Source organism: Antechinus flavipes, chromosome 4 (genome assembly GCF_016432865.1).
Source record: "Antechinus flavipes isolate AdamAnt ecotype Samford, QLD, Australia chromosome 4, AdamAnt_v2, whole genome shotgun sequence".
NCBI lineage: Eukaryota > Metazoa > Chordata > Mammalia > Dasyuromorphia > Dasyuridae > Antechinus > Antechinus flavipes.
Window position 1 is genome coordinate 55,809,284 of NC_067401.1, and position 20,297 is coordinate 55,829,580.

The window sequence follows — 20,297 nt, forward strand, 5'->3', positions numbered from 1 at the left end:
ATAATTTTTGACACATATCCTTTAATGTGAGTACCTATAATATCATTAGTTCTTTGCCTTACTGTAAAATAAATGGTTATGTTTATATTTTAATCTCATTATTGTGAGGACTTGGTTGTATAAATACAAATGCATTGATGAGGGCTCAAGAGCTAGGGTGCTTATTTAAGAAGTACATTTCCCCACAAAAGGTTTGCTCTTAGGATCTTGAGAGAATTTTAATGGTAGGGTCTTTCTTTGGGAATTCAGATCTGTAAAGGTAAGTTGGAGTGAACAAGCCAACTCAGAAAATGAGTATCATTACAGAACTCATTACAAAGTGGACGGCCATCCAGTGTACCCTTTAAGAGTAAACAAAAGGTGGAAAATATTATTCAAGTAATATATTTCCTCAAAAACATAATGGAACAAACAGAATCAATGATTCTATGAGACAACAAGAAATATTTGAACAAAGTCAAAAGATTGAAAAAGAAGAAAATGTAAAGTACTTACTATGAACAACAATTGACCTGGAAAACTGATTGAGGAAAGATTATTTAAAAACCATCAGACTATGGAAACCATAAAAAAATTCTAGATGCTATCTATACTAAAAAAAAAAAAAAGCAAAAACAACAACAACAAAACAGCAGCAACCTTAAAATTATACTGCTTAGATTGATTAGAACCAGAAGTATAAAGGAAAATAGAAAGAATCCACTGATCATATCTTTAAAGAAACCTCAAACTAAAAACCTTTTATTTGTCAAAGCCAAAATTCAGAGCTTAAACTAATAATTAAGATGTCCAAGGAACCAGGCAGGATCAAACAAGACTTAGCAGCAACTATTATAAAAAGAGAAAATCTTAGAATACAATATTTTAAAAGGTGAAATATGAGGAATTACAATTTATCCTGCAAAACAGAATATAATCTTACAGAGGAAAAGATGGATTTAAAAATAGAATACAGAATTTCCAACCATTCCTAATAAAAATATCAAAGTATAATTGAAATTTTGAAATGCAAACATATGATTCAAGAGAAATGAAAAAAGAAATTGGAAGAAATTAAATGATGTTGAGAGACTTATATTTTATGTAAGATAATTTGAAGAGATGTATTTCTTCAGAATTCTAATGTCTTCAAGGGTAACGGGAATTTAAGTAAGATAAACACAGGATCTAGTTTTGTTATTATTATTATTATTGGTCTGATGAGATGAAAGAAAAAAAGAAGAGAAAGTAGTAAATGAGAGAAGAAATGAAGAATAAAGGAGAGGAAAGCATTATTGATAAAAGATAAGGCAGAAGGAATCTCATGATGTTACTCTAATATAAACCAGATAAAGGAAAGATGGACACACACACACACACACACACACACACACACACACACACACAGAGTTTGGTACAGAAAAATACATTATACTCACATGGAAAAAAACAAGTTGGAACTAGAAAAGGGAAGGGAGGTTAAAGTGATAAATAAAAACAAGGAGAAAATAGTCACAAGAAAAACAGACTTTAGCTTTGGAAAAATGATCATAAAAACTTTAAGGTTTACAAAGATGTATAGTGTGTGTACACATATATATATATAATACATATACATATATATAGTAAGAATTGAAGTAAAGAATTTAATTATTCTTGCATGCAACTAGGTGATCGTGACTAGTATGCTGACCTTGGAGTATGGAAGATAAATTAAAATTCTACATTCAACTCTTACTAGCTGGATGACCATGGGTATATCATTTAACCATCCTCAGTTTCCTCATCTGTGAAATGAAGCTCATAACCTCATAGTATTGTTGTGAAGATCAAATATGTATATGTCTATATGTGTGTGAGTATGTGCATATATGTGCCTTAGAATTGTAGAATTTTAGAATTAGATGATCATCTAGTTCAGTTCCTTGCTTTTGGAAAAAAAAAAACAGATGGTAAAACTAAGATTATCTAAGAAAGAGAATGATTTATATTTTTTTAATTTATATTTTCCAGAGTTAAAAATTCTCTTCAGGGGAGAGTTCAGACAAAATTATAGCATCATTTATTAAGGTAGCAAAAAAACTGAACAAAGTAAGTCCCCATCTTTTGATGAATGATTAAATAAATTATGATCAATGAATATAATGCAATGTTATTGTATTCTAACAATGAATATATGGATTTAAAGAAATGTAGGAAGACCCATGTGAATTGCTACAAATCAAGGAAAACAGAAGCAAAGAACAATGTACTATGACTTCAATAGCACAAATGAAAACAACATTAGAAGCCATCAGAAATCATATCAAATGCGTTGTTTGATCTTGGTTTCAGAAGATCTCAAGTGTTGAAATATATTTCTCTCCTGATAATAATAAAGTCATAGACCATAAGGTTATAAAAAGCAGCTAGGTGGTACAGCAGATAGAGTATGTGATTTAGAGTCAGGAAAACCTGATTTTGAATCCTCCCTCAGCCATTAGTACTTGTGTGATCTTGGGCAAGTCCCTAATTACTTTGTACTTCAGTTTCTTCATTTGTGAAATTGGGAATAATAAGAGCACATACATCTTAGGACTTGTATGAGGATGAAATGTGTTAACATATAAAGCACTCTGCAAACTTTAAAGCACCATATAAAATGTTAGCTATTATTAAATACAGAATATTGCATATCATGAAAGATGTTATCATGAAAGATGTTATTTTGATCAATTGTGCTTTTTTATTGTCACATGGGGAATGAGGTTTCCAAGAACTAATAGTTGTATTTTTAAGAAACATTAATTAAGTATTTTAAGTTCTATTCTAATTTATTCCTCTAGCTTCCCCCAAGTGATTAAAAAAATCTTAAACCCTAGTTTCTTAGTCAATTATGAATGAGGCAACAGTCTACTTCTTTTCATAGAAAAATAAATTAGTTAATAACATGACAATGATTAACATCTCCACTGACTTTTAGGATTAATGCCATCATTCTGGGAACTGATAAAATGGATTTTTGCCTTAAGTTGTTCATATTTTCATAGAAGTTCCTTTTTATGGTTTGTTATCATACTTATGAGTTAACTTTCAGATAAAGAAATAACTAGTTCTATGTTACTTCAGAAATGGCATTATTAAGGATACTTCATTTGGACAGATCTTGTTACATTTATTTGTTAATTTATCTTACCAGTTGTTGAATTCATATCTTGATATAATTTGAATGTTTCAGATGAGTCCACAAAGAAAACAACGGAAATTAAAATCAATATATAGGGAGACCAACCATGCTTTTTAGAGAGTTTTACCTGAATTTGATGAAGCAACCTGAAAAAAGAAAATTAGATCACAGCCACAAAGAAAACTGTCATTTGGGGGGAAATATCAACTGCAACTTGAGACAATACAAATGATTTGGTATGTATATTTATATACTGTATATCCTGAATCAATGTAATGCATTTATTTGCATAAATTGGTTTGCTACTATTGGATTCATTGACAAAATAATTACAAGGTGAAGGGGATTTTGTTGAGTAGATCACATTACTATTTCTCATATTTCTGTGAATCTGTCTAGTGACTCAAAAGCCATCTGTGGTTACTGACTGATTTTTTTAAAAAAAACACAACATTCTTGGTTTTAAAGATAAAATGATAATGTTGATTTCTCTCATGAGTGTATTTTTATCATTTAGAGCATTAAAAAAAAACAACTAACAATACTGTAAGATCTTACAGTGGTCTAAAGAGTTCTAATTATGTTTTTAAAAAATTAATATCAAATATTTCTTTACTACAAAAATAATTGCAACAAGAAATTAATTGAACTTACCACTTTAAAACAGATGAGAATAACTCCAATTAATGACATCCACTTCACAGATGCACTAACCATTCTGCTAGACACTGACTGATTTTTATTAGCAAAGAGGTAAAAAGAAAGCAAATAGTGCTGTAGAAACCAAGATACCTGTAGTCTAACTGTGATGCTGGCAATAGACACTGGAACATAGCTCCACCTCTCTACTTTTGGTTTGATCATTGTATTTAGGGGAGGGAGGATGGTAAAAAAAGAAAAAAGTGAAAAAGACAACTATTCAACCAAGAATCTCAGATTACTTAGGGTTCAAGTAAGTCTTTATTTTTAAATTTATGCTTAAGTGAGGATATCTACAGTTCTTTATAATTGACTTTACAAAAAGAAGATCTTTCCCTGTTAGACTACAAACTCCTCCCTCAGATCTCAGATAGCACTTTTCAATGTGGTAGAATAGAAAGATACTAAATTTTGAGATATATGTTCAAATCTTGACTCTGATACTTACTAGTGTAATTGTAGTAACTTTGTAAGCCTAAACCTGTGAGGATGACAATACTTATATATTTATCTTACATGGGGCTGTTGTGGGAAAAGAGTATATCTTAAAGTGAAGATTAGTTGCAATTATATGTTAGTTATAACTTTTACAATTATGTGAGAGTTTTTCTTCAGTAATGTTATAAAATTGTCTTTCACAAAGTCCTATTCTAATATATTATGGCATAAAGATGACTTGAGTCATATACCACATGACTGTAATCTATCTTTTCAACTTCTCAACCACCCAATGGAATAAGCACACAGCTATTTTGGTTTATTGTTTTGCCATCATCTTCTTTAACACAATTATTGTTTCTATTATTTATTGTTTGACAATTTGTAATTTAAGATTTTATTGTCAACCCTCCATTTAAGTTTATGCCTTTTTGTTTATTCCCCTGAAAAAATTATTTTTATAGTATTATGACATAAAAATGTGTTCACCATTTCTGTCTTTAAATATTTGTGATATTTCTATGTCCTAATCAATGATTTATTTTTGTATAAGTTATATGTGATGCTGAGAAATATGTATATTCTTTAGCAGTCTCATTTAAAAAATGCCATAAATCATTAAGACCTACTTTTCTCAGCAAATTATTCAATTTTCTATTTTCTCTTTTGTTTCTCTTTTTGTTAGATTTTTCTAAAACTAAGAGAACAATGAAATTTCCTGCCTCTTATATCACTGTCCATTATCTTTCTGTAATTTAGTTAATGTTTCTTCTTGAATTTAGATAGTATTTGGAGCATATAAGTTTAACATTGCTATTGATTTATTATGTATGGGTTTTCTTATTTAAGCCTTTTTATGTTGTCAATATTTGTTTTTATTTTGTCTTATAGAAAGAATTATTGCAACTTCCACTTTTTTTACTCATTTGATGCACAGTAAATTTTGTCCCAGCCTCTCATTTTTATTCTAGGTATGTTTTTATTTTTTATGTGTGTTATGTGTTTATAAGCAACATGTATACCATTTTGATTTTTCTATTCAATCTGTCAATCTTTTTTGGGGGGAGTTGTTTATTACATCTACATGTAAGGTTATAAGAGTTAGCATTAATTTTTCTTCTATTTCTAACATTGGTTGGTTTGTAGGCCTTTTTTAGGAGGTATTAATATTATTTTCCTCCTTCTTCTGTAAAGACAGAACTTTGTCTCTTCAGTTATTTTAGTTTTCTACTATAAGGCAACCTTATTCCCATAAATTTTTTTCCCTCATTCTCAAGCCCTCTCCCTAATTTTTTGTTACCCTTTCCCTAGTTTTGAAGTTTTGCTTAACTTGTTGGGTTTTTTATAAAAATTTCTTTCTTTTGCCTAGTTATCTAATTATCTCCCTCTTTTTTCTCAGTCAAGTAAAATCCTTTCCTTTAACTTGTTTTGTTTGTTAATTTTTAAATTTAATTTTCTGAGCCTTTTGTGTGTGTATGTGTGTGTGTGTGGGGGGGCAATTGGGGTTAAGTGATTTGCTGGGTCACGCAGTTAAATAAGTGTTAAGTGTATGAGAATGGATTTGAACTAAGGTCCTTCTAATTTCAGGGCCTATACTTTATCCACTTCAACATCTAGCTGCCCTCTGAGCCTTTAAAAAAAAGATTTCTTTCTCTCATTCTCTTCTTTATCTTCCCTTTCATCCAATTTTAGACTTTTCATCTTTGACTCATGGCCTTTATATTTCTGTTGGCTCTTTATTCACTATGGAATAAAATGGTCAACAATACTCCCAAGTGCAGCCTGAACCAGATTAAAATGTAATTGGGAAATATTTAACAAAATAAATAAAAACACAATTAAACATAGATGATATATATTTTAAAACTAAGTCAATATGTGACCTGCAGGAATACTTACATCCAAATTAGTGGACATGTTTCTATTTGAATTTGACATCCAGTTGCAGAGCTGGAATTGGCCATTTGGGTTGGCACTTAGGAGAGTAATGAGGGCTAGATAGACCTGGAGTCATTTCCATAGAAATGATAATTAAATGCATGAGATTGATGAAATCACTGAGAGAAATAGAACATATAGAGAAAAGAAGGCTGAAAACAGAGCTTTAGGAGATACACGTACTAGGAAGATGAACCGTTTTGGCTACTAAAGGATTCTTTGAAAGAGCAGACAGATTGGAGGAAGAGGGTAGAACAATGATGTGAAATGAAAAATTTAAGGGAGTTAAAGGAATTGATTAGTGACATAAGCAAGAGGAAGAAAACATTCACAAGAACCATAGTATAGCATAAAGGAAATCACTAAAATATTTTAGAATGCAAATCAATATAAAATGACTCATCTTAAATCTAGAAATCTAATGACAAAAAAATACTACCTTTCTCTTAGTGGAGTTAGCTAGTGAAGAAGTGTTGGGTGAGAGTTAAGGAATAAGAGAAATGCTGTGAGACATGGTCAATAGAATTTTTGCTTAACTCTTTTTTTGTTATAATGAATAATTCTGTGGAAGAAATAATTACTGGAAAATGATTGACATTTCTAAAAAAATTTGTGTGGGGGGGTTTTAAAGAAATTAATAAAAGAGATAGGGAAGGATAAATTAAAGAGATGAGACAACTAGTATAGTGGAAACTTTTAGGATGCCATTGGGAAAATGATAAATCTAAAATCCTCTAGACTTCAGAAATTTACAAAATAGACCAAGTTCCTTCAGCTAATCTGAATATACTTCCTGTGCAAAGTCACAGTTGGTCATTCTCCAAAGCCTACAATTGAGGGTTTGATTAAGACATGTTCTCCCTTTTTTTTTTTTTTTTTTTTTTTGTTCTTTCTTTCTTTTTTTTGCTGAGGCAATTGGAGTTAAGTGACTTGCCCAGGATCACACAGATAGAAAGTGTTAAGTGTCTAAGACCACATCTGAACTCAGGCCCTCCTAACTTCAGGGCTTGTTCTCCCTTTCTTAAGGTATTAAGGAATATATAGCATATTATCACTTACTTTAGGGAGAGTAGGGTAATTAATCTACTGGTAGGCGTTATTGAGCCAGTAGATTAATTTTTTAAACCATTATACCTTTTTTCCATAAATTTATATAGAAAAAAGATATAATGGTTTAAAAGAGTGAAAAGATAGTATGGGACCAGATTGTGAAGGAATTCCAAGTAGATGTTATATTTTATCTTAAAGGGAATAAGAAGTCATTGGAATTTATTGAGTAGAGCAGCAATATGATCAGATTTTCATTTAAGGAAAATTATTCAGTCAGCTGTATGTGGGGAAACAGATTGGAATGGGAAGAGACTTGAACAGAGAGAACAATTAGGAGACTATTAAGATGGTGTCTATGTAAACAGGCCCCAAAAAAGAATTCCTTAGGAGAGATCTTGTTGAGTTAACAATGGCAAGATTTGGGAACTGACTAGATATACCTGGCTAGAAGGAGTTAGGATTTGAATAAAATGCCAAATTAGGGATTTAGAAGACTGAAAGAACAGAGTACCTTCAACAGAAATAGAGAAGTTCAAGGAAAGGGTAAAAGATAAGAGTCCTGATTTGCACACATTTGAGCTTGAGATATCACAGTTAAAGTACTGCCCCAAATTATACAGTTAATAAAATGGACTTGAATCCAGGTCTCTTCTGTTCCCATGTTCAACAATTTTTACCTTACACCATCCTGCCTCCTCTAGGGAAGTTAAAGACTGAGAAAAATGACAAAATGGTCACTATATATTTTTTTAAATCCACCATATTCAATGAGCCCTTAACATACACCGTGAAGTTTGTGACCTTTACTATTAACAAAGCATTCATGAACAGGATGGACCACTGGCACGGAGATTATGTTACAACTATATTTTTCTCTCTGAATTGGCCTATTGATTCCAAGGCCTGATTCATCAGTTGCTGACACATTTCTCAGTACTCTCTGTTCTAAAGGAAAATAATAAAGATATTTCCTTTTCTTAGTATATTATATTAAATCTAGCTAAAATAAAAACCTACCCTTATAAAATCATGTTACAAATACTTTAAAAGCCACAATTTGTTTAGTCATTGCCCAATTCATTAGTATCTTCTTTCTTTCGAACTGTTTGCTACTACCAAAAAAAAAAAAAAAAAAAAAAGCCTAGTATTTCTAAGGAGTGATAAGGCAAGAAGGGATAGGGTGGGGAATGGTTAAGTAGTACATGCCTGCTTTACTTCAGAAAGGTGGGGATATTGAAGCTAGAAAAAGATTATTTCTAGGGAACAGAGATTAAATCATAAAAGTAAAGTCTAAGTCGTGAAGCAAATGCCTACCACATGTCATGTCAAAATCAGAACAGTAATTTCATAATATTAAGAATCTCTAAATTTGTTCTCTTGCAGGCTATTAAATGCCTTAAAAAGGCATTTGACTTTTTAAAAAGTGAAAATCTTTACTGAAATTCTACTGTGTTTTGTTAATTTTCTGTATAATCCACAAAGTTTCCATCCTTAGCCTTGGAGCCACATTGTATTATTCTGCATGAGACATTAAGTATGGAACATCAGAATTATGTATTCAAAAGACTATGACATATGAAATATATACCTTAATTAAATTAATAAAAATATTTATGTCTGCCAAAAGTATTCTCTTCCCAGTAGAACCTGTAGGAAAACTGAATAAAATGATAAAGACCAAGGGGCAAATAGATGGTACAATGAATATAGTACTAGCCCTGGACTCAGAAGGACCTCAGTTCAATTCTAGGCTCAGGCACTTATTAACTATATGATCCTAGATAAGTCACTTAACTCTCATCTTCTTTTGAGAGAGAGTAAGCAAATATTGTCCATCTTTCTTGAAGTCAGAATACATAGAAATAAACATACTAGAGAGGCATAGCATACCAGAATAAGAAGAAGATTTGGGAATCAAGGGACCCTATTTGAATCCTGACTTGTCACTTACTAGAGATATGCCCATGGACAAGGCACTTCAATTATTTTTTTAAAGAATTAATTTCCTTAGTGAGCTTTTGTACCTCCTTTTCCAATTGGCCAATTTTGCTTTTTAAGGCTTCTTCTCATCAGCTTTTTGTATTTTCTTTTGTATCTATCTTTCTCAATTCATTCCCTAATTTTCCCCCTTCCCCCACTCTTTCTCTCTCTTACTTGATTTTCAAAGTCCCTTCCAAGACTGAGACCAATTCTTATTTTTCTTGAAAACTTTGGATATAGGAGCTTTGATTTTATCATCATTTCTGTGTGTATTTTGATCTTCCTTGTCACCATAATAACTTTCAATGGTTAGAAACTTTTTTTGTTTTCTGCTCATTTTCCTAGCCTATTACTCTGCTTTTAACTTTTTTTGTTAAAGCAGTGCCCTTTTCCAGGGCAGAGGATACACTGTCCCAACCTTCAGGGGTTTTGTGCAGCTGTTTTCAGAAATCCTTTTAGGAATCTGACCATAAGCACTCCTTGCTGCCCTGGAACTGTCAGGCGTGTCCCTACCTTACTTTACTGTAGCTGTGAGATCTAGTGTACTGGCCAGAACTGGGGTTCCACTGACTGAGGCTGCATCTTGACTATGCACCAGACTCCCATCTTGTTGCTATGGACCCTTTCCACTGAACTTGGTGTCCCCAGGCTGAGAGGTCCAGAAGCCTCAGAACTGCTGTTGATTCAGAGAGTGGGGCTGGGCTGGGGTTAGGTCTGGGGCTAAGCCAGGACTTCTGCCCTGCACTGGGACCACCATGGTAGCACAGATATTTTCTGCTGAGCTTCTAAGTTGGCTGTAAAATGCTCATTCCATTTTTTGAATGTTAGGATGCTCTAAAATTTGTTTTAAAATATTATTTAAAGGAATTTGGAGCAGTTTTGGGGAAAAGTTTCCCCAATGGAACTGTGGCTGCAGAATATGCAAGGACATGGCTATTGGGATCAGTGTAGAGATTGTGCAAAGAAAGCCAAAGATCACATGTCTAATATGCTTTTGATAAATAATCAGCTCACGGAATGCCCCCTTTGCACTAAAGCTTCTCATACATTATTATTAGAATGACTCCAATTTCCAATCAACCTAATTGTAAGGAATTCTAGGTGGGGTACTCTTTTTTTTCATTCTAAATTTTACTTATAAAATAACATTAAGTTGGACACAAAGCATTTAAATGTTCTTTCTTATACACCCTTCTCACCCTTAGAATTCATAAGTACTCATCCTTTACCATGAACTTTTAATAAATATTCAAATTAATGAAATATCTGTCTTGTGTCTTACTGATCATCCATTCCTGTTGGGAGAAAGGATCCTTATTTAATTAGTAACTTTTCTTGTGCGCTTTGGAAGTAATCATGGAATAAAAGATGAAAACCTCTCTATAAAATATGCTTTTACATAAAATTTCCCAGAATGGCAGTTTTAAAATTGAACATTTGCACAACTAAATTATAATTTCCAAGGCTATGAACTGTACCTTATACAGATTAAGAGATTATCTCTGAATTGTAATGCAGCCAGAAGAGAAGCAGATCTGTTTTTAGAACACAAAATAAAGGACTGTGGCAAATGTAAAGTCTAAAGACATATGGATGCCATTTTCATATTAAATCTAGCACAGATGTTATATAGGTTACTCTTGTTCCCTACCAGCATGATAAAAATATTGTTAGCATGATCACAAAGTTCTTTCAGTCAACATTCCACATGTTCATCTCTCAGGTTCCTGGCAATGGCTCACACAAATCCAACATATCCTCTCCACCCCATAGAAGTACACTGACATGATCACCTGGACATCTGTGGATTACTTGGTAGTAAACTCACCAATGGTAACTTTACTTTCCAAAATGAACCCATTGCATAAATGAAGCACAGTTCTTCTCAAACCAAGAGTCTCTAATTAGTATAACATTAAACAGGTAATTGAATTTTTTGTTTTGGAATTCTATAATTTTAGCATTTCCAACTGTACCTTCTCTAAAATGCTTTAAAAATTATATCGCATATTTGTATCTATAGGAAAGAAGATCTTACTCTAAAGCATGAAGAGATTTACATAAATTGATGCTAAGTGAAATGAGCAGAACCAGATCATTGTACATGGGAATAGCAATATTATATGATGATCATTCTGATGGACATGGCTCTCTTCAACAGTGAGATGATTCAGACCATTTCCAATGGTCTTGTGATCAGGGGAGCCATCTACACCCAGGGAGAGGACTATGGGAACTGAGTGTGCTTCACAACATAGCATTTCACTTTTTGTTGTTTGCTTGCATTTTATTTTCTTCATCATTTTTTTTCTGGTTTGATTGGATTTTTCTTGTATAGCAAGATAATTGTATATATGTATGCATATATTGGATTTAACATATATTTCTACCATATTTAACGTATATTGGACTATTTGCCATCTAGGGGAGGGAGGTGGGAGAAGGGAGAGCAAACTGGAGCACAAGGTTTTTCAAGGGCTAATGTTGCAGAATTATCTATGCATGTTTTGAAAACTAAAAAGCTTGGACTTTTGGCCAAAATGGTGGAGAGGACACACACATCTATTTAAGCTCCATGTTTGCTCTCAGAATACTTTATTCATGACAAGGCCTCAGAATTAGTGCTTGACTGAAAAAACCCACAAATAATTACCAACAGAAGATATCCTCGAAATTCACCAGAAAAGGCCTGTTTTTGCTCGGGTGGGGATGGTTAGATCAGGCACAAGGTGAAGGCAGACAGTGAGAGCATAGCAGGCAGCTCACACTGAGCAGACCTGAAGTGGGTGGGGTGTGATCTCAGCCTTTTCTGTGGAGAGAACTTTGCTATAGTGTCGCTACTTTGCCCTGGCAGCAAGCCAGTAGATCAGCAGAGAAACTATAAACACAGGAGGTAAAGACTATAACCCCAAAAAGCTAGAGTCTCAGGACATGGCTACACTCACCCAGCACCTGGAATATCTCAGCACACTCTCAGAATCTCAGACTGCAGACACAGAGCAGCTATTGTTATCCTGCTAGTGCCTCACAGCTGCCTCCTGCAATCTGTAGAGGAAATCCAATAATACCATCCAGCCACCCCCCACCTCTCCTCCCCCCCCCCAAAAAAAGAAGACATTTGTTTTTGTTTTTGTTTTGGTTAGTTTGTTTTCTTTGATTTTTCTTTGACAAAATGAGCAAAAAATTAAAATGGACTCTAACTATTGATAGCTTTTATATGGATAGAGAGCAGACTTTAAATCTTGAGGAGACTAAAAATAGACTGTCTCCAGATGAATGCCCAAAAGGGGATATGATCTGATCCTCAACACACAAGACTCTCACAGAAGAAATTAAAAAGGCTCTCATAAGAGAGCTAGAAGAAAAATGGGAAAAGGAAAGGGAAGCTTGGCAAGAGTCTAGAGAAGTCATCCCACTCATTTAAAGATAGAGTGGATAAAGAAATTAAATCCTTGAAAAACAGAATTAGTGAATTGGAAATGATAACTCCAAGGAAAATAGAATTGGTGAATTGGAAAAAGAAAACAGCTGTCTAAAAAATAAAATTGGTGAAATGGAAAAAAATTCCAAGGAACAAAACAACTCACTCAAAAACTCAATTGGACAATTAGAAAAAGAAATAAAAAAGTAAATGAAGAAAATAATTCATTAAAAATCAGAATTGAACAAATAGAGTTGAATGACTCGAGGAGACACCAAGAATCAGTCAAGCAAAACCAAAAAATGAAACAATGGGAAAAAATGTCAAATACCTTCTTGGGAAAACAACAGACCTGGAAAATAGATCTAGGAGAGACAATCTGAGAATTATTGGATTTCCTGAAAAATATGATGAAAAAAAAAGAGCTTGGACACTATTTTCCAGGAAATTATCAAAGAGAACTGTCCAGATGTTATAGAAACAGAAGGTAAAATGGACATTGAAAGAATTCATCAATCACCTACTGAAAGGGACCCTAAAATCAAAACTCCAAGAAATATTGTGGCTAGATTCCCAAACTATAAGATGAAGGAAAAAATACTACAAGCTGCTAGAAAAAATCAATTCAAATATAGAGGAACCACAATAAGGATTACTCAGGATATAGCAGCGTCCACATTAAAGGATCAAAGGGCCTGGAATCTGATATTCTGAAAGGCTAAGGAACTTGGTATGCAGCCAAAAATAACTTACCCAGCCAAAATGAGCATTTTTTTTTCTAGGGAAGAAGATGGACATTCAACAAAATAAGTGAATTTCATCTATTTCTGATGGGAAAAAAAAAAAAAAAACAGAACTAAACACAAAGTTTGATCTCCAAATATAGGACTCAAGAGAAACCTAAAAAGATAAAAAGAAATCTTGGGAACTATATTTCTGTTATAAAGAGATATATATATATATATAATATATATATATATATATATATATATATATATATATAACACATGTATACTTTGTTCTAGAAACTAGAGGTGGAAAGGAAATTGTACCTGGAAAAGGGTAAATTGGGGGCACTACATCTCATGAAGAGGCAAAGGAAATCTATTATATCTGAGAGAAAGAAAGGAGGGGGATGAACATAGTGTGTATCTTACTCTCATCAGAATTGGCTTAAAGAGAAAAATATTAGACATATTCGATTTATGGTGAAAGTTCTCCCACATCATTAAAAAGTGGGAGGGGAAAAGTAAAAAGGGAAGGAATAAGCTAAACGGAAGGGAATATAAAAATTGTGAGGAAAATGAGTAAGATAGGGGGAGGAACTCTAAGGTGAGGGGAGGGATACTAGAAAGGGAGGGCTGTGAGAAGCAAGTGGTACTCACAAGTTTAATATTGGGGAGGAGGGTAAGGGGAAGGAAAGGAGAAAAGCATAAGCAGGGGTTAACAAGGAGACAAGTAATACAGAATTAGTCATTTTAATCATAAATGTGAATGAGGTAAACTCCCCCATAAAGAGGAAGCAGTTAGCAGACTGGATTAAAAACCAGAATCCTACAATATATTGTTTACAGGAAACACACCTGAAGCAGGGTGATATATACAGAGTAAAGGTAAAAGGTTGGAGCAGAATCTACTATGCTTCAGGTGAAGTCAAAAAACCAGGGGTAACCATCTTGATCTCAAATCAAACAAAAGCAAAAGTTGATTTAATTAAAAGATATAAGGAAGGGCACTATATCTTGCTAAAAGATAGCATAGATAATGAAGCAATATCAATATTAAATATATATGCACCAAGTGGCATAGCATCTAAATTCTTAAAAGAGAAATTAAGAGAGCTGCAAGAAGAAATAGACAGCAAAACTATAATAGTGGGAGATCTCAACCTTGTACTCTCAGAATTAGATAAATCAAATCACAAAATAAATAAGAAGTCAAAGAGGTAAATAGAATACTAGAAAACTTAGATATGATAGATCTTTGGAGAAAACTAAATGGAGGCAGAAAGGAGTACACTTTCTTCTCAGCAGTTTATAGAACCTATACAAAAATTGACCATATGTTAGGACATAAAAACCTCAAATTCAAATGCAATAAGGCAGAAATAGTAAATGCATCCTTTTCAGACCACAATGCAATGAAAATTACATTCAATAAAAAACCAGGGGAAAATAGAACAAAAAAAAATTGCAAACTAAATAATCTCATACTAAAGAATGATTGGGTGAAACAGCAAATCATAGACATAATTAATAACTTCACCCAAGAAAATGACAATAATGAGACATCATACCAAAATGTATGGGATGCAGTTCAAAGCGGTAATAAGGGGAAACTTTCTATCTCTAGAGGCCTACTTGATAAAATAGAAAAAGAGAATGTCACTGAATTGGGCTTGCAACTAAAAATGCTAGAAAAGGAACAAATTAAAAACCCCCAGTCAAACACTAACCTTGAAATTCTAAAAATAAAAGGAGAGATTGGTTTAAAAAAAAAAAAACTATTGAATTAATAAAACTAAGAGTTGATTCCATGAAAAACCAACAAAATAGATAAACCCTTAGTAAATCTTATTTTAAAAAAGGAAAGAAGAAAATCACATTGTTAGTCTTAAAAATGAAAAGGGAGAACTTGCCACTAATGAAGAAGAAATTAGAGCAATAACTAGGAGTTACTTTGCCAATAAATTCGATAACTTAAATGAAATAGATTACCTTCAAAAATATAGCTTGTCCAGATTAACAGAGGAAGAAGTAAATTGATTAAATAGTCCCATCTTAGAAAAAGAAATAGAACAAACTATTAACCAACTTCCTAAGAAAAAAATCCCCAGGACCAGATAGATTTATATGGGAATTCTACCAAACATTTAAAGAACAATTAACTCCAATGCTATATAAACTATTTGAAAAAATGGGGATTAAAGGAGTCCTACTAAGTTCCTTTTATGACTCAGACATAGTACTGATACCTAAACCAGGTAGGTTGAAAACAGAGAAAGAAAATTATAGACCACTCTCCCTAATGAATATTGATGCTAAAATCTTAAATAAAACATTAGCAAAAAGATTACAGAAAATCATCCCCAGGATAATACACTATGACCAAGGAGGATTTATACCAGGAATGCAGGGCTGGTTCAATATTAAGAAAACTATTAGCATAATTGGCTATATCAATAACCAAATTAACAAAAACCATATGATCATCTCAATAGATGCAGAAAAAGCATTTGATAAAATCCAACATCCATTCCTAATAAAAACACTTGAGAGCATAGGAATAAATGGACTTTTCCTTAAAATAGTCAGGAGCATATATTTAAAACTGTTAGTAAGCATCATATGTAATGGGGATAAACTGAAACCATTCCCATTAAGATCAAGAGTGAAACAAGGTTGCCCACTATTACCATTATTATTCAATATTGTATTAGAAACGCTAGCCTCAGCAATAAGAGTCAAGAAAGAGATTAAAGGAATTAGAGTAGGTAATAAGGAAACCAAATTATCACTCTTTGCAGATGATATGATAATACACTTAAGAGAACCCCAGAGATTCTACTAAAAGGCTATTAGAAATAATTCACAACTTCAGCAAAGTTCAGGATACAAAATAAATCCACATAAGTTCTTAGCATTTTTATACATCACCAACAAAATCTAACAGCAAGAGAAATATAGAGAAATTCCATTCAAAATAACTGTAGATAGCATAAACTATTTGGGAATCTATCTACCAAAGGAAAGTCAGGAATTATATAAGCAAATTTACAAAACACTTTCCACACAAAGTCAGATTTAAATAATTGGAAAAATATTAAGTGCTCTTGGATAGGCTGAGAGAATATAATAAAGATGATAATACTCCCTAATCCATTCATTTAGTGCTATACCAATCAGACTCCCAAGAAACTATTTTAATGACCTAGAAAAAAATAACAACAAAATTCATATGGAAGAACAAAAGGACAAGAATTTCAAGGGAATTAATGAAAAAAAAATCAAATGAAGGTGGCTTAGCTGTACCTGATCTAAAACTATATTATAAAGCAGCAGTCACCAAAACCATTTGGTATTGGCTAAGAAATAGACTAATTGATCAATGGAATAGATTAGATTCAAAGGACAAAACAGCCAATAACTTTAATAATCTAGTGTTTGACAAACCCAAAGACCCCAGCTTTTGGGATAAGAACTCACTGTTTGAGAAATATTGCTGGGAAAATTGGAAATTAGTATGGAAGAAACTAGGCACTTTACACCATACACCAAGATAAGATCAAAATGGATCCATGATTTAGGCATAAAGAACAAGATTATAAATAAATCAGAGGAACATAGGATTACCTCTCAGAGGTAATGAATATTGATGCTAAAATCTTAAATAAAACATTAGCAAAAAAAGATTACAGAAAATCATCCCCAGGATAATAGGAGGAGGAGGAGGAAGGAATTTGTGACCAAAGAACAACTAGAGATCATTATTGATTACAAAATAAAACATTTTGATTATATCAAATTAAAAAGCCTTTGTACAAACAAAACTAATGCAAAGAAAATTAGAAGGGAAGCAACAAACTGGGAAAACATTTTTACAGTTACAGGTTCTGATCAAGGCCTCATTTCCAAAATATATAGAGAATTGACTCTAATTTTTAAGAAATCAAGCCATTCTCCAACTGATAAATGGTCAAAGGATATGAACAATTTTCAAATGATGAAATTGAAACTATTTCCATTTATATGAGTGTCCCAAATCACTATTGATCAGAGAACTGCAAACTAAGACAACTCTGAGATAGCACTACACACCTGTCAGATTGGCTAAGATGACAGGAAAAAATAATGATGAATGTTGGAGGGGATGCGGGAAAACTGGGACACTGATGCATTGTTGGTGGAGTTGTGAACGAATCCAACCATTCTGGAGAGCAATCTGGAATTATGCCCCAAAAGTTATCAAATTGTGCATACTCTTTGATCCAGCAGTGTTTCTATTGAGCTTATACCCCGAAGAGATATTAAAGGGAAAGGAATCCATATGTGCCAAAATGTTTGTGGCAGCTTTTTGTGTAGTGACTAGAAATGGAAAATGGATACCCCTCAATTGGAGAATGGTTGGGTAAATTGTGGTATATGAATGTTATGGAATATTATTTTTCTTATAGAACAATATACTACTGGAGAAACTTAAACTTATCCATATTGACATTCTCACTATATGTGTAAAACCAGGAGATTTAAAGAAGCTGCAGCTTAAATGGAAGAATGAGTTTCAGATTTCCTCAGAAAGGCCTATAAAGAAGTTGGCAGATCTGGTGTCATGTGTCCAAAATCAACAAGAAAAATAATCTCATGGAACACTCAGTCATCTCATTTACACTGAGCATAAGCTAAGTAATCATTACTATGAAGATAATTGCAGTTTATAATTCAATAGTCATGTCAGAGACTGAAATAGTAAAATTTTTCAGAAAACTTAAGATGCTATTACCTATTCCCTGTAATGTCCTTTAAGAAGTTTATTAAACTTTTGGGGTCTCACTTTTCTCATTTGCAAAATAAATCTTATCTCTATGTTCCCTTCCAGATTCTTAAGGAGATTCTCAAAGGATGCACATGAGGAGAATAAGGAAAGGATAAATTTTAAAAACATGTTGAAAAATGTGATCTAGGATCCAGAAATTATAAAAGAACAAGTCTTGTAAATTACTTTCCTCATGCTTATAAATCATATTTTCAATAGGAAGAGTGGGAAGATGGTAATTACAAAAAGAATCAAATTCATAAGAAATAAAATTGGGTTCTTAAGGCAGAATTAAGATAAGTATCTTGAGAGGACTTCAACATTTTGGTCTTTTCTTGGAATGTCAATAACACATCCAGAAAGAGAACTAAGGAGACTAAATGTGAATCAAAGGATGATATTTTCATCTTTTTGCTTTTTTCTTTCTCATGTTTTTTTTTTGTTTTGATTTTTCTTGCACAACATGAAAATACGAAAATAAGCTTAAAAGAATTTCACACATTTAACCTATATCAAATTGTTTGCTATCTTGGGGAGAGGGAAGGTAAGAGGAGGGAGAAAAATTTGGGACACAAAGTCTACTTTGTATAAATGTTGAAAATGAAATGTTGAAAACTATTTTTACATGTATTTGAAAAAATAAAATACTATTGAGAAAAAGCCCAAAACATTTTTGTCTTTTTACCTCCAGAACTTAGTTCATTTGAAGCACTTGATGTTTGTTGATTAATAGACAGGAAAAAATTAAGTGATTTTATTATAAGCTTATTAACTATTAACAAAACAAATATTCCAAAAATTTTAATTATAAAACCATAAGTTATAAACTCAAACAATTTACAATTTGTTTTTTAAAGTGTAAATATTAACTTTTACAAAATAACAGCAATATTGTTACTTTTTTCTTCTTTGTACATTATTGGATTTTGTCACTGTTTCGTTGATTTTTCTGATTGTTTTTTTCATTCTGCATTATATCTTTCCATTCCTTGCATTTGTCATTTTAATAGTACAATAATATTCCATTTGGTAGATATATTTGCTTCCATACTTCAGCAACTTGTGATATATTTTGTTGATATTCTCTCCACTTATGAAGAACTTGACACCTTATAACTAAGACGATGGTTTCCCAGGGTTACTGTGACTTAAAAATCTATCACCCTGAAGTCAATCTGATGATCAGCTTCTTCAAACTTAGTTAAGTTAGTCCTTGGATAATGCACAGTCCATCCGTCATCAAAGCCTATATTCAAAACATTTCTGGTTGGATAGGACCTCATACTCGTTAGTATAGCATTCAAGAATGGAACATGATGTCAACACTGATGAAACATTGGAGTACTACTTTTATCAGGGCACAATATGTCCCCGTTCATCCAATCCTTCCTCAATTATTGGATTTATGGCTTGTTTCCAGGGTTTTACTTTCACAAATAAAGCTGCTGTGAACATTTTGTATGGATAAGTCTTGAAAACAAAATCCTTAAGATATAATTCTTGAAGGGTGATCATTGGGCCAAAGATTATTGTGAGTTTGAATCCTTTAATATGGATAGGTTCCTTTTCAAAGGGGTTACACCCATTCACAGCTATATTGGAAGTGCAGTAATAAACAAGTTTCCACATTTACATAATTCCAACTTGGAATTTGACCATTTAAAATTGTGTTAATTTGATAATTATAAAGAAGTACCTCCGAGTTGTTTTTAATTTACATCTAATTTATTCATTTGATTCCCTAAGGGAATTGTTCACTTGCATTTCTTCCTTCAAGAACTGCTTATACAACATCCCAGAAGTTATTTCAGTCAATTGTCTGCTCAACATGAACTAGTTAATTAAAAAAGATGTCAAAGAATACCAGATTAGAATAATGATGAAAGGAATAATAAATAATTACAGCAATTTCCACCCAATCTTTTTCTGATAAAAGCAAAGTTATAAAGTAGGACTATGTCCAGTGGGTTCCACCCAGGTCACAGAGCCAGTCAGATCTTAAACATAGCTCATTTTGGGCAGTGAGTGAACTGATTTTCTCAGTGTAGTTTTGCCCCCAAATTACTGTAATTTGAGGACTTGGTAAAGGGACTT